General features: G+C 44.0%; 1 protein-coding gene across 14 annotated transcripts in view; it reads right to left on the bottom strand.

The window, feature by feature from the left end:
* Nucleotides 1–14,944, bottom strand: part of SMYD3 (SET and MYND domain containing 3) — a 770,143-nt gene that overhangs the window by 227,850 nt on the left and 527,349 nt on the right. Inside the window, exon 1 of one of the 14 annotated variants that reach the window (XM_063666318.1) lies at nucleotides 13,394–13,412. The exons of 12 other annotated variants lie outside the window; for them this stretch is intronic. The gene's annotated coding sequence lies outside the window, so the exon portion shown is untranslated. Of the gene's footprint in view, nucleotides 1–562; nucleotides 652–13,393; nucleotides 13,413–14,944 lie in introns of those variants that run through there. One more of the 14 variants, XM_054446999.2, reaches the window with a different exon arrangement.

Below are 14,944 nucleotides of genomic sequence, written 5' to 3'. Positions count from 1 at the left end.
TAGCCTCTACCCCCCACACACCATTACTGTTTTAGAGATAAATTAGCAAACACCAAAAATTAGAGGTAAAAAAGATCTAGAAAACAAATAATTGAAAAGAACTAAAGAACCCAGAGCCAGGGAAGTTTAACAATCATTAGTAACAGGTGATATCCACTGAAACTTTTCTATGTTCTTCCAGCTTCATGCTAAGAACTTTATGTTTTCTTAACTTATTCCTCACAACAATTTTTAATTTAAATTGATTATTCCCACTTTATAAATATGAAAACTAAGGCTTAGCAATATTAAGAGATTTACCCAAGGCATATGACTTATCAACAGTGGAGACCGAATTTGAACTCAGTCTTTCTGATTCCAAAGTCCCAGCACTTAAGCACCACACTAGAGCCTGAAGCAAAGGCTAAGGGGTGACCCCAGTCTTAAATATCTGAGGGTTTGTAACATGGAAGACAGAAGAGATTGGTTGTCTTCTAAAGCAGTAGTTCTCCAAACCTATTTGTACTAGAGAATCATCTCTGAAACTTAAAAGGAAAATCACAGTTTCTAAGGTCCTACTCACAGATTCTGCTTCAGTTGATCTGGTATGGAGGCCAGAAAACTGTATTTTTATAATGCTCTGCTGGGTTTGAGAATCACTGCTCCATACCTCAGAACTAGAATAAATGCAGAGGAATTACTAGGAGGCAGGTTTGGCTTTACGTTATTAAATAGACAAACCAAACCAAACACACACACACACACACCCCGCCACCCACACACCAGTCCTAACCACAGGGCTACACAAGCCTCTCCCGCCCAGTCGTAACCAACAGAGCTTCCCAAATGGAGCTGTAGCTGCCTCCTCAAGCGCCACGATATAATGGAAAGAACCCAGTCTCTGGAAACAGAGGCTGCCATTTCCAGTTCCGATTCAGCCATTCTCAGGTGTGTAGCTTTGGTCAAGTTATTTTCTCTGTCTCAGTTTGCTCAATTGGAAATTGTTGGAGAACAATTACCTCAAAGAATTGTTAAGAATTAGAGACAATTAGGTAAAATTCAAAGAATCGTGGCTGATGTGGCTGATGGTGCTCATAAGCAAATGGCACCTGCCCACTTGAAATGTAACCATCTTCTTCTGTAGCTTCTGTAGCAAGCCTCTACATGTGGACAGCGTGGGCCGCCTCTGCAGCACCCCTTCCCCTTATTCCCACCATTGTCCCACCCACTGACATGGCCATGTCCTATTGGCTTCAAGCCCAGGTTTTAGCAATGGGCTCTGATTGACCTAATCCAATCAGCCCACACCTGGCCCCCTTGCCCCAGCCACAGGTAGTGACCGGAGCCCAGGCCAATCAGCAAATGGTGTTCCTCTGGCAGAGAACGGCTTGGGAGGAGGCTGAGTATGTGTCCAAAATTGAGCCAATCAGAGTGAACTCAAAGACTTTTTTTGACAGTAGGAGGAAAGGGAGTATCTCCTCTTCCAGAATGTATGACATGTCAGCCTGAGAGCTGACACTCAGCAGCCATTCTGCTACCAAGAGCCTTTATCAAACTATGTCTAAAGCCTGGACTATCTCCATATATTTGAGATCTGTGAACCAATAAATTCCCCTTATCATATTATTTAAGCCTTGAGGTTGTTTTTCTATGGCCAAGGCTGAACACATTGTAACTTATCCAGAATCCCCTGGCTGGGAGTGGTGAGATGCAACCACTTAGATCATTTCTAACTTCATGATTCCATGACTTCTTAGACTTTATCCAATTAACACCTGTCTTCACATTTGCAACACTTCTGACGACTGCTTTCTGCAGCCTGGGACATCCTGTCCCCCTTCTCTTCCCAAGAAATCCTGCTCACCTTTTAGGACCCAACTGAAACGGTTCCACTGCTGCAAGATCTTTGAAGAGGAGTCAGTTAATCCATCCTCCTGTGCACTCCCCTAGCACTTGACCGTTTCCTCTCTTATCCTTCGTTTCATTGTGTACTTTTCTCACTCCTATCCTTTACCTACACTTAGGCTGTGTGCACCTTGAAGACAACATCCCCATCCCTAGGCATTACTTGTTAACAGGGCAACTGTGCAGCAAAGTAGCACAAATCCAGCTTGTTGCACATGTCCAATGCCGAAGATGAGGCTGGGCCTGCAGCAGGCTTGCATGAAACAACCCCTCATTCATTCAATGCCACACAAGTGGTTAGCTGGATACAAAGGAGAGGCAAACACAGTGAAGGCTTCTGCCTTAGCCTTCTAGGTGTCTTACCTTGTACCTTGAAGGGATTAGAACACTCTCCATCTTGCACTGCTGATTTCCAATGACAGGTGGGGCTTCCCCCCCTCCCACAGAGGATTACAGGCCATCTTGGGTATGGTAGGGTTTTGGGGACTGGAGGTGGTTTAGAGTTTTTTTCCAACCTTATTAAACTTACTCAGAGCTTAACATCTATTAATGAAACGATGTTTTCTATAATAAAAGTAGAGAACTTAAATCCTATAGATGCCCTGACCTTAAGATATAAAAATTCAATTTTAAAAAATATTACACATATCAAATACAAAAGATCTGTTCTGTGACCTCTTCTCTAACAGCAACGACTGTAAACTTAATATCATCCTGTGTTACCTGAGGTAGCTGGAAGGTGTTTCTTCTACATTTGTTGTATTTAGCTTTTTCTTTTTAGATTTTATTATTGATTTATTTTTGAGACAGCGCCTCAGTCTGTGGCTCCCAAGCTGGAGTGCAGTGGTGTGATCACGGCTCACTGCAACTTTGACCTCCTGGGCTAAAGTGATCCTCCTGCCTCATCCTCCCGAGTAGCTGGGACCACAGGTTTGTAGCTGGGACTACAGGCCTGCACCACCACACCTGGACAATTTTTTATTTTTTGTAAAGACAGGGTCTCGCTATGTTGCCCAGGTTACTCTCAAACTCCTGGGCTCAAGCAATCCTCCCGCCTGGGCATCCCAAATTGCTGGGATTATAGGCATGAGCCACCGTGCCGGCCAGCCTTTTCTTTAAGTCAGAAAAATGGTGAGGGAGAACTGTGTCCTAGTCCTACTTCCTTTTGGTCACACAGCTATCTAGACCTTGAATAAAATTTCTGGATCTGACATGGTTTCAGTGGCTGCAATGAGAAAGGAAGCATACAGCACAAACTAGGAGTAGATTTGTTATTCACACTCCAACACCTGATTACCTTCTCAAAAATCAGGGTATTTCCTGCAACCCAGATTCCTCACTGACAGGAATTGTCTCGGTCTGAAGGAAGGGATCATCTCGGTCTGAAGGAAGGGATCAGGAACCAAGAAATAAGAGTGGCCTCTAGGAGCTGGAAAAGGCGAGGAAGCAGATTCTCCCTGGAGCGCCCAGAAGGAGCCAGCCCTGCCAACAATCTTGAATTTTAGTCCAGTGGGACTCATGTTGGACTTCCGACCTACAGAGCTGTAAGATAACACGTGTGTGGTTTTTAAAGCCACTGAATTTGTGGTAATTTGTTATGACAGAAACAGAAAGCAAGTGCACTGACTTCCCTGTACCAGTGACCACTAACTGGTATCCACAGTAGTCTAGTCCCTTTCCAAACAGTAGTGCTGTTTAAAAAAAATTGTCGTGTTTATCAGACATGAAGCATAATAAGGAGTCACAATCATAAGTTGAAGTCAATTAGAAAAAAGAAAATATTAAAATTTACCAAAGATCCAAACGAGAAAAATTCAGTATCAAACATTCCTCTTATATTCACAAAACAGACCTGAATACATACATGCTTTAACTAAAATGATTTCTTTCCTATATGTGGAAAAAATGCACTTATTCATTAATTCAACACATAATTTACAGAGCCTCTCCCACCTGCCAGGCACTGTGAAGAATCCTGAGGGTTTCCTGCCATCTATCTGAGCCAGGGCAGGTGTGGAAAAAATGTTTCACATTAGTTCGTTAACGGTAAAATAGGAAAAAGGAATAGAGCCACAGCTTAAAAGTTATGTCGTTATAGACAGAGATACTGGCAGAGAACTAAGCCATGTGCACTTGTTATCTGTTTCTGAGCAGCTTAAAGCAACCAGCTAAATGACTTCACACAGTTCTGAGGGTCAGGAATCCAGGAGTGTCTTAGCTGCAATGGTTCTGCCTCAGGGTGTTTCAGGAGGTTGCAGTCAAATTCTCAGCCAAAGCCACAGTCAACTCAAGGACGGACAAAGGCTGGGGCATCTAAGCTCACTCCTGTGGTTGCTGGGGAACCTCAGTCACTCCCCGGCTGTTTGCCAGGGGCTTGGGTTACTTGCCAGGAGGGCTTCCCCTTAGAGCTGCTACAAGAAGGCAGGTGGCTTCTTCCCAAGTGACCTGAGAAAGAGATTCTGACCAAAACAGAAGCCAATGTGTTTTACAACTGAACCTCAGAAACGGCCTGCCATCATTTCTATCATATTCTATTGGTCACACACACCAACTTACAACTGAACCTCAGAAACGGCCTGCCATCATTTCTATCATATTATATTGGTCACACACACCAACTGTGATGCAGTGTGGGAGGGGAGTGCCCAAGGGTGTGAACCTCGGGACGCAGGAATCATTGGGATCAGGTTGAAGCCTGACTACCATGCCATGTTCTTCCAAAACATTTCAACAAAGGAGCCATGTAGTAAAATCAGCATGGTTCTAGAATGGTGGTCATGGGGCCTGGAGTAGTCATGGATCGGCCACTTCTAGAATGGCAGTCATGGGGCCTGGAGTGGTCATGGATCGGCTACTCTACAATCTATCAAGGCCTCGGTTTCCAAAGCCACAAAATGACAATGGAGTCCCATCTATTAATAAAACACTGGGAGGTAGAAGGGCTGCTGCTTCTGCACTCAACATTTACTGAGTGTTCATCATGTTCCAGACACTGTTTGAAGCGTTACACCTATTAACTCACTTTCTTCTCATTATAACCCTCTGAGGTGGTTACAATGTTCACTGCTGTGTAAGAGCTGAGAAGACTGAAGCAAAGAGAGTTCATCCATTTGCCAAAGCCTCACCATTAGTAAGAGGTAGTCAGGATTCGAACCTAAGTGGTTTGGCATCTAAATCCACATTATAACCCACTGTACTCTCTAACAGAGGGTATGGAAATGATGCAAGTCAGCAAACTATTAAATCATCAGCAATACTAAACTTTAAAAGAAGGAACCACGTTTAAAAATTTGGTTAAAAAATAGACAGGAGCCAAGCATGGTGGCACTAACCTATAATTGCAGCTACTAGAGAGACTGAGGTGGGAGGATCACTTGAGCCCACGAGTTCAAGACCAGGCTGGGCAACATAGCAAGACCTTGTCTCAAAAAAAAAAAAAAAAAAAAAATATATATATATATATATATTCCATTTACATGAGGGACTGAGAGTGGCCAAACTTATAAAGACAGAGGGATGGATGCCAGGGCTGGGGGAATAGGGAATGGGGAGTTAATATTTAATGGGTATAGAATTTTAGTTTGAGATATTGAAAAAGTTCTGGGGATGGATGGTAGTGATGGTTTCACAACAGTGTGAATGCATTTAATGTCATTGAACTATACACTTAAATGATTTAAATGGTCAATTTTATGTTATGTATATTTTACCACCAAAAAAAAGAAGACATTAAACTACAATATCTGATATTTCATCCAGGGGCTTCCTCAAAATGGAAAATCCCCATGGTTAATCACTTTTGATGCTTAGAAAATCATTCCGTTCTAAGGTGTAGGAAGGAATCCAAAAGGACTTGTCTTTTCTGGTTGGTCCATCATCTTTCTCTCAACTTCTTTTCATTACAAAAATAAAATAAAATGTCAGAAGAGTTTCCGTTACTCTTATCTCTCCCAAGTCACATAAGTAGCAATTTTTAAGTGCATTCCATTCCTAAAGCCAGGAAAATCTGCCCACACGAGGTGCTTCACAGCATACACATTAGGAACTCCTCTATGGTTCTCATTATTTACACCCTTCCTCGGATGTGCCCTGTGTGTTTCGAGAGTCAGAGATTGGCCCAACAAAATGAAAGCGAAGGTGTCAGCTGAGAGGGATGCGGCGCTTTAGGTAAAGGGGCACACGATGAGCAGCCCTGGCCGTCAGGTTACTGTTGTGCATGTGTCGGATGGCTAGAGACGCTGTGAAAGTTACTCTCTCTAGATGTCAGCACTTTGGATGTACGTCCTGGTCCTGCCCTCACCCTCTGAAATAAGCATTTTCTCCCGGGACATCAAGGAGCTGGGGACTCCAAGCATTTTCCTCACCACCCTGGTCATCTCCCACATTTAGGAGGAAAGTTCTACTTCCATGAGGCTTGCCTCATTTCAGAAATACGGGAGGGCCTACTCATAAAATGACTTTTTATGCCTTAGTTAAGAGCACATGTTTAATTTACCACTCACTTCCCTCTTATTATCCATCTATGTGCAGATCACAGTACTAGGTGGTATGAAGTGAGACTGAGAAAGTAAGAGATGAAGAAACTTAAAAAAAAAAAAAAAAAGGCTGTAAAAAGGACACAGGTAAAATCTAACCTTTGGCTGGGCGCAGTGGCTCACACCTGTGATCTCAGCATTTTGGGAGGCCGAGGCAGGCGGATCACAAGGTCAAGAGATTGAGACCATCCTGGCCAACATGGTGAAACCCTGTCTCTACTAAAAACATAAAAATTAGCTGGGGGTGGTGGCACACGCCTCTAGTCCAAGCTACCTGGGAGGTGGAGGTTGCAGTGGGCCGAGATTGCGCCATAGCACTCCAGCCTGGTGACAGAGCAAGACTCCGTCTCAAAAAACAGAAAAAGAAAATCTAACCTTCGAAAAAATGGAATGATTAAGACACATGAATAAATAAAATACCACTTACCTAGAAGTTTCTAATGTCTACTAAACAAATTGTCATGATTGTTAAATCTACATATCACAGGTGGTTTCATAAGCCTCAGGACAACCTGAGAAGGAGCCTGTGCTACACGGAAGTCACCGGACTGGAGTAGAAACAACTAGGTCCAAACCCTGAATTCCGCACTAATTCATTGATTGTTTATTATGACGTCCACCCATATGACAAGTGTTTAGCCTAAGTCTGTTTACACACCTGAGAAATGGAGAACAGTAACAAACGCCTGAGGTTGCTATGAGGACTAAACAGGTAATTTATGCCAACGTGTTTGGTAAATATTTACAGATGATACAATTATGAACTGTAGGGCTGGATGATATTTCAAGATATCAATTTGTGCTCTTCTCTTTGCATTGCCTCTTTCTTTTTCTCCCACAGATCAGACTCTGCTCGGTGCCTCAGGGGAGGCATGTGGCAGTAGAGAAAGCAGAAACCATCTGCAAAATCTGGGATGCAGTAGGGGGTGGGGGAGAGACTAACGCAGCCTGAAGGGCTGAGGAGCAGGGGCCTAGGCCCCAGTTCTAAGCAGGGCTGCCACCCAGAAGCACAACTTCCCCAGGAGGGGGATTTGGATAGACAGAGACACGTGCAACTCCTGAGTCCTATGTGTGGCAAGGATGCATCAGAGAGCCACCAGACCTGCACAGGGGGCAGGCTAAGAGAGCCATGCCCCTAACAGCTTGGTCCTGGGGATGAGCCCAGAACCCTGAGAAGGGAGATTGAGTTTTCCACCACACCAGTGGAAAGAGAATCAGCCAGAAATTGGGCAGATTTATAGAAAAAAAATGAAATGTTATTTTTGGCACATTAGAGTTTGGGAACTGAGTTTTACACCCATTATAATATTTAACTTCCCAACACCTAAAATCTTTCTGGCAGTTAACAATGAATGCCCAATGTAAGAAATGTTTCTTGTTTAACTTTATAAATACATATATATAAGCCAACTTCTCCGACTAAAAAGACCACAGATTGTGCTGCTCTAATGAAAAGAGTCATTGGCAGGGCATAAATTCTGAAATGATTTTCTATGTTGCTAGCCACATAGAGGATGCTAAATAAAAAGCTGTTGGCCAATGGGTGACAAATTGTCCAGGGCAGCTCATAACTTCCCTAGACTCTTGCGATCAATGGCACACACCTGCCAACCAGTGGGCTGGCTGGGATTAGGGGTATAATGTGTTGTGATGAATGGACCTTTTCTCCATGCAATGCTAATGGCTTTATATAGAATAGAATTCATGATACAGGTGTTATTTTAAACACTGTGCTCTAACCACTTGAAAATTGAACAAATAGACACATACTCATTAGGCCGGGAGCATATCTATCAAGTTACCTAATGCATTCCCAGAGCCTAGAAGACTACTAGGCACAGAGTAAAAATTCAATAACTATCTGGTGAATGTTAACTCACAGAAGACACAATACTGCCTCTACCTTCACCTATGAAATGCAAAGTAGAGGTGTAACTCCAACAAACAAAGCCAAGCCCAATATTTAAAAGCCCAAAACAAATCAAGTGCAACACACAGAACAAGAGCTGGCTAGATTTCCAGTGTCCCCATCCAAACTAGGGACACCTACAGAAACACAGAAGGTTCAAAGCCTGTGGGAGGGGAACGTGGGGGAGGGAGAGGGACCTATTTACCAGCCCCAGCTTTACGCTTCCTCCAGCTCTTCCTCTTCTTTAGCAAGATGCCTCTGTGTTTTCCATGAAGAAGTCAGCCCCAGAATATGACCTGCATCTCAGAGAAGTTTTGATTTATGAATTGGCACTGAGGCGACATCGCTGGTGCGGAACACCATGGCGTCTGTGTCTAGGGTACGCGCATATGCTGCATTTTTCCGCAGGTGCCTCACAGTCTGCTCTGGCTCTTAGTGCTTCCGAACTCAGTTCGGGGCATGGATTTTAATTAATGAAATGAAACACTGGCCCTACACGACGAGACGCTTAACGAATTTATTTAATGATGCCAAATATGGGGAGCCCCTTTAGGGAGAGAAGCAAAAGGAACAGGAGAAAAAGATCGATTTGTTAAAAGACACTCAAAGCAACTGAGTGTCAATCTAAGACAGTGGGGATGTCAACTGGGGAGGGATCCCCAGAAAATCAACTTCATTGTGAAATCAGAAGTACGAGCATTTTTCTTTTGACTGGAATTCATTGAGCGTCTACTGAGCAGCTACTTTAGCACGCTTGCTGCTGGGAGACACAGAAGACATCCTTCCTCCTCAACATGCTTTTGATAGACATTATTAAGAAGAACTATTTTTTTGGCTAGCAATGCACTTTCACCTCACATGATTTCACTTCATCGGAGCCGTGAATCAGCAGTGGCAGGGATTATCTCCCCTGAGGAAAACCAAGATGTGGGCTGGCTGGCTGAGGTGGGGTGGTGGGAGGCAGTGCTGTGCAGGAAAGGACTTTCTCCAGGCCAGCAGGCTATGCAGTAGCACAGAGGAGCAAGCTCTGCGCCCACCATCAGGATTCCCAACCCTTCCCCAGACCTCAGCACCTCCACCATCACCAGGGAAACAAGACACAGTCACGGCAGCTAAGAGCACTTTAGGACAAAGGCAGGAGGTGACAGCACCTCCACCACCACCAGGGAAACAAGACACAGTCACGGCAGCTGAAAGCACTATAGGACAAAGGGGGAAGGACAAATGCAGGAGGTGACAGCACCTCCACCACCACCAGGGAAACAAGACACTGTCACGGCAGCTGAGAGCACTTTAGGACAAAGGGGGAAGGACAAAGGCAGGAGGTGACAGCACCTCCACCACCACCAGGGAAACAGGACACTGTCACGGCAGCTGAGAGCACTTTAGGACAAAGGGGGAAGGACAAAGGCAGGAGGTGACAGCACCTCCACCACCACCAGGGAAACAAGACACTGTCACGGCAGCTGAGAGCACTTTAGGACAAAGGGGGAAGGACAAAGGCAGGAGGTGAGGATGGTCAGGGACTGATCAGAACTGCTGGGAGAAAGATCAGCCATTGCTAAGTGTGTCTTCAAGCCCTAAACTTCCCTGGAGAGATCACAGCTTTCTCTGGCAGATGCTCAGACAAGAGGTCATGGATAGGCACTATTCTGGCAATGCCCAGATAAACCAACCTCTTTCTGATCCCACTGAGAGGTTGGACAATAACACAGTCTGCAGACAAGGAAATTCAATGCATGGCATTCCTCCAGGGAAAACGCTGTGCTGGACCAGGGCCAGGGCCTGCCAACACCTGTGAGCAGACAGATTCCAAAATGTACAGTCACAGGCTGGCTCCTCTGAGGCTTGGCTCACAGTGTTTCATCAAAAGAAATAAAGATAAGGAAGTATCTTCCTGCTATCAGCCCCTACTTCGGTGGCACCCCACTCATCTCTTACCCACCCTTGGGGAGGGAATGGAGATATGGAGATCGATAACCCTGGGTAAAGAGTACAAGGAAACTTCATTTTCTGAGCTCCCAGAGGTTTTGGAACGTGATAGCTCCTACAGAGACATGATTCTTGCTGAATAAATAATTCTAAGTCAGTGACCTGACTAGGGACTCATGTCTGAAGCACTGTTTGATTCTTCAATTTTCAAGTTTTCCTCCTTTTATTTACTAGCCAATATTTCCATGTGACAACCACACGCCCATCCCATTAGGAGAGCTATTACAAAAGAAATGAGAAGTAAATATTGCTGAGGATGTAGAGAAACTGGAATCCTCATGCACTGCTGGTGGGGATGCAAACTCCCGCAGCTGCAGTGGAAAGCAGTCTGGATGCTCCTGAAAAAGTTAAACCACCAAACGATCTAGCAATTCTGCTTCTCGGTATATGCCCAAAGCAAATGAAAGCAGCGACTCAACAAATACTTGCACACCAATGTTCACAGAACATCATTCAATTTCCAAAAAGTGGAAACATCCCAAGTGTCTGTCATCAGATGAACAGAAAAAACGTGGTGTAGACAGAAAATATTATATTGCCATAAAAAGGAAAGGAATTCTAATAATGCTACGGTACGGACGAACCTTGAAGAGATTATGTTAAGTGGAAGAAGCCAGACACAAAAGGACAAATACTGTGTGATTCCACTTACGAGAGGTTCCGAGAGTAGTCAAATTCAGAGACACACAAAACAGATTGGTGGTGTCCAGGGTTGAGGTGAAAGGGGAGTGGATTATTATCGCTTCACGGGGTAGGAATTTCTCTGAGGTGATAAAAAATTTAGAAATAGATATGGTGCACAACACTGTGAATGTAATTAATATCACTGAATTATATACACTCAGAGATCATTCAAATCACAAACTTTATGTTAAATATATTTTACCACCAAAGAAAAGCCCACAAAACAACCAAACATGAAACCAAACTATAAAGAAGAAAATGAGGTGGAAATAAAAAAAGGTAAGAACTTAAGAAATAAAAGGGGAAGAATGCGAAAAGCACACAGAATAATAACATTAGCAATGCTGCCATATTAACTGCATGTATACAGTATTTACTCTGTGCCAGGAATTGTTTTGGGTGCTATCCATATAACAACCTGTATAACCTTCATGGGAACCCCTTGATGTAGGTTTTTATTATTATCCTCATTTTAAAGTTAATAATTCTGAAAAACAGCAAGGTTAAGTATCTTGTCCAAGATCACAGAGCAAGACGTGGCAAAGCCTAGATTTAAATCCAGAAACTCTTGACTTGGAATCTATGTTTTTAAACAACTAAGCTGGTTGCCAGTATAAAAGACCTAAGAGTGACTCAAAAAAAGAAAAAAAGAAAGAAAGAAAGAAAAAGGATTTAAGGATAGGTATGTATAAACAATTATATACTACCTAAAGCAAGAGAGAGAGAAAGAGAGATAAAGACTAATGAAACCAACATACTGCATTCTTATTTCAAAAGTCAAATATTAATTGTTCCATAAATAGTACAGGGTACTACTGATCTTTTAGGCTCACCCAAGTCTCTCCCAGAAAACAAACAATAAAGCAGAAAGAGCACGGAACTTGAGGTTATAAAATCTGGTTTTAAATCCTGGCTCAATGACTTACTTTGCTTACTTCTTCATTTAGCAAGTATGTAATGAGTACCTGCTAGGCACCAGGGAACGTGCTGGCTAGTTCACTCAACGTTTTGAATCCTAGCTCCTCTTTTATAAAATTGGAATAATATACCTACCTCACAGGGTTCTTAAGAAAGCTAAATGAGATAGGCTATGACCGTTCTTGACTCCTAGTTTACACTCAGTAATGGTTGACTGAAGATGTTTTCTCTTGCCTAGTTTCTCAGAATAAAAATTTGTGATGATAAGATATACAAATCATGCAGCTTGGGTTTTCAATGGAGGCATTGTGACTGCCAGGCTGTAGACAAATATACACAGCTACTCAGCTCCTTGTGCCCTACCCTCTTTCTTAGCCTTAAGCTGGTGAGTTGATGACACATGGCAGGACACCGATAAGTGTCAGTTTTTTTCTGTTCTTCCCAGAAGGGGTGGGAAGAGACAACAGAAAGGAGAAAGGAAAAGGAGACAGGAGAAAAAAGGAACACGGAAGAAAAAAAAGAAACAGAATGTGAAGATGGAGGTAGAATATTACTTCCTTCCCTTCTCTCCCAGTGGGGTAGAAAGGGCTGTGGTCTGCAGGGGGCTCCCACCTTCCATTTCTCTCTAGAATGTCCCATAGCATCAACCATGCCCCTAAACCAAAAATGACACAAACCTTCTCCAGACTCTAAAAAGCCCCTTTGGACCACACAGGACTTCTCTCTGTTTCCCCCTCCCCTGGACAGCACCATACACCCAGTTCAATGATGACCTTTTATTTTGCATCATGGCCAAAACAGTTATTAAGGAGTTTCATTTCCAGGGTGCTCACTAATCAAGATAACAGAGACTACAATACAAGGCCTACAAGCCTTACACTCATCACTGGCGATTCACTGAGTTCATCCTATCGAGTAAACTGTAAGATGCTGGAAGACAGAGAACATATCTAACAGAACATATCTATCAGCAAGTATTTGCTAAAGCCACATCTTGACTTAAGGCACATACAGTGTTTGGAAACAAAAGATCACATTTCTACATTCCACATAGATCGAAAGTCTAGCTAACTTAGAGAGTGCTTTATTTTGTCCGAGTAAGGTTTTACTTAATTTCTAAAGTTCTGTGATGGTAAGAAGAAGCCCACCAATTACCAGCCCATTTAAACCACTTCACTCAAGTCTTACAAAATGAGGCCGGTGTCCTGCGCCTCTGACGAGGAGGGAAACAAGACTGATGCAAATGATACTCTAAGGTCTATGGACAGAACCATATTTAGGATCCTATCAGGCTAGCTCCAAACGCTGCCTTCCCACCTATTCACCTGAAGTTCCTTGTAATTTGTTAGTGTGAATTAAATGACATCTCGGAAAGTGTTGCTTCTGACTAGTGAGAAAGTTTTATGTCAAGAGAAGATGAATTGCTCCAAGGAGAAAAATATGCCAGGCAAGTCCAAACACGTCTGCCTACCTACAAGTATGATTCCCACAAGCACGTCCTCCTCTTGCCAAGCCATCTTCAACCTTATAGGGTGCAGATGTTTTTGAAAGTTTCTCCTTGCTCCAGGTACTATGGAAGAGACAGTGTCTGGCTTCATCCTGGAAACCATGGGGTATGTGGCATCCATCATGTTTTGGAGATGGGCCGTTTTTACATTAGCCACCCTTGCCAAAATCTAAGAAGCATGGCTGTTTCTCATCATGTGGTCGCTGGCTCTGCAAGCTGTGGTTTCAAGACGGAAACAATAATAATCCTATACATAAATGACTAACATTTTATGGGGAAGACAGAAAATAGTTTAAATGTTTTCCATGATCCTCTTTTTGAACTAGAAATGATAGTCAAACAGGGGTCATTGCCCTGGCTGATAATTTTCAGAATTGCAGACCCTACACAAAATAACATTCACAGATGGTTCCTTTCTTTGAATATCAATGCTGTCCCTCTTGGGAGCTGGCAGCTACTCAGAGAAGAGCATTAAACTGGCCAGAAAGAGACCTGGGATCCTCTGGATCTCTCTTTCCTTTGTTCAGAATAAGAGATTTTGACAGATTCTCTGGCCGCCAGTCTTCCAGCTCTGGTTTCCAGCTCTGGTTCTGGGCGATCCCCAAGAGATCACAGATACTTTGTATACTTTCCACATCCACCACTGTAATTGCAGAGTCCCTATCTTCCTTATGATTGTATTTACTAGAACCAAACCCATCATTTTTTACATCGCCAAATTCACTGTAGGAACAAGTCATAAGTCCACTGAGAAGCGCATGCCAGCTGTGAGGAGACTTCAGTCTGACCGGCAGGATGATCACCTCCTTTTTATTTTATTATTTTTTTAAATGGAGTCTCGCTCTGTCGCCCAGGCTGGAGTGCAGTGGCGTGATCTTGGCTCACTGTAAGCTCCTCCTCCTGGGTTCACGCCATTCTCCTGCCTCAGCCTCCCGAGTAGCTGGGACTACAGGTGCCCGCCACCACGCCCGGCTAATTTTTTGTATTTTTAGTAGAGACGGAGTTTCACCGTGTCAGCCAGGATGGTCTCAATCCCCCGACCTCGTGATCCGCCCACCTCGGCCTCCCAAAGTGCTGGGATTACAGGCGTGAGCCACCGCGCCCGGCCCATTATTATTTTTTTAGAGACGGGGTCCTGCTCTGTCACCCAGCCTAGAGTGCAGGGGTGCAACCATGGCTCACTGCAGCCTCAACCCCCTGGGCTCAAGTGATCCTTCCACCTCCCTCTTCCAAAGTGCTGGGATTACAGGCGTGAGCCACCGCGCCAGGCCCATTATTATTTCTTTAGAGACGGGGTCCTGCTCTGTCACCCAGCCTAGAGTGCAGGGGTGCAACCATGGCTCACTGCAGCCTCAACCCCCTGGGCTCAAGTGATCCTTCCACCTCCCTCTTCCAAAGTGCTGGGATTACAGGCGTGAGCCACCGCGCCAGGCCCATTATTATTTCTTTAGAGACGGGGTCCTGCTCTGTCACCCAGCCTAGAGTGCAGGGGTGCAACCATGGCTCACTGCAGCC

This window comes from Pongo pygmaeus, chromosome 1 (genome assembly GCF_028885625.2).
Source record: "Pongo pygmaeus isolate AG05252 chromosome 1, NHGRI_mPonPyg2-v2.0_pri, whole genome shotgun sequence".
Lineage (NCBI taxonomy): Eukaryota > Metazoa > Chordata > Mammalia > Primates > Hominidae > Pongo > Pongo pygmaeus.
This window is presented reverse-complemented; position numbering and strand designations above follow the sequence as displayed.